Source organism: Penaeus vannamei, chromosome 16, assembly GCF_042767895.1.
Source record: "Penaeus vannamei isolate JL-2024 chromosome 16, ASM4276789v1, whole genome shotgun sequence".
Lineage (NCBI taxonomy): Eukaryota > Metazoa > Arthropoda > Malacostraca > Decapoda > Penaeidae > Penaeus > Penaeus vannamei.
The window spans coordinates 8,995,397-8,995,937 of NC_091564.1; positions in this window are offsets into that span (position 1 = coordinate 8,995,397).

Consider the following 541-nt stretch of genomic DNA (forward strand, 5'->3'; position numbering starts at 1 on the left):
TCAAAGCTGTAGGAATATTAAAGAAAGTTTTAAAAAAGGAAATATGTAGCGGCACTCCTATGCAAGCAACAAAAATGCTCGAAACATCCACTGCACAGGAGCGCCTCTGCCGCCTTCTGCCGCGGCCCAGGACGCCGACTCCCGCGCCGCCTGGCAGCCGAACAACGAAAAAAGAGCGGGCGGACTCATCGACAGCCTAGTTTAAACTAGCCAATACCGCAGTACATTCCTCTTTGGATTTAATGCCATACAACATGATGTATACCATACATAGACTACGCTTCATGTTCCACAAGAACTTTTCTGCATCAAAACATGATACACAATTCTGGTGCGCTCGCCTATGCCACTGATGCCCATCTATGCCCGCGGCGTCGCTTTTAGGGCTCCACCTGTTGATTACCCTCAAGCGCGCCGCTTCGACGCCTCCACACTGGCGCAGTCTGGTTTGCCTTTTCGACCAGTTGCCTCCAATATCAAATAAATCGTGAACACTGGCTGACATTTTCCTTTTGTAACTTGTGGATCTCATCACCTCGAA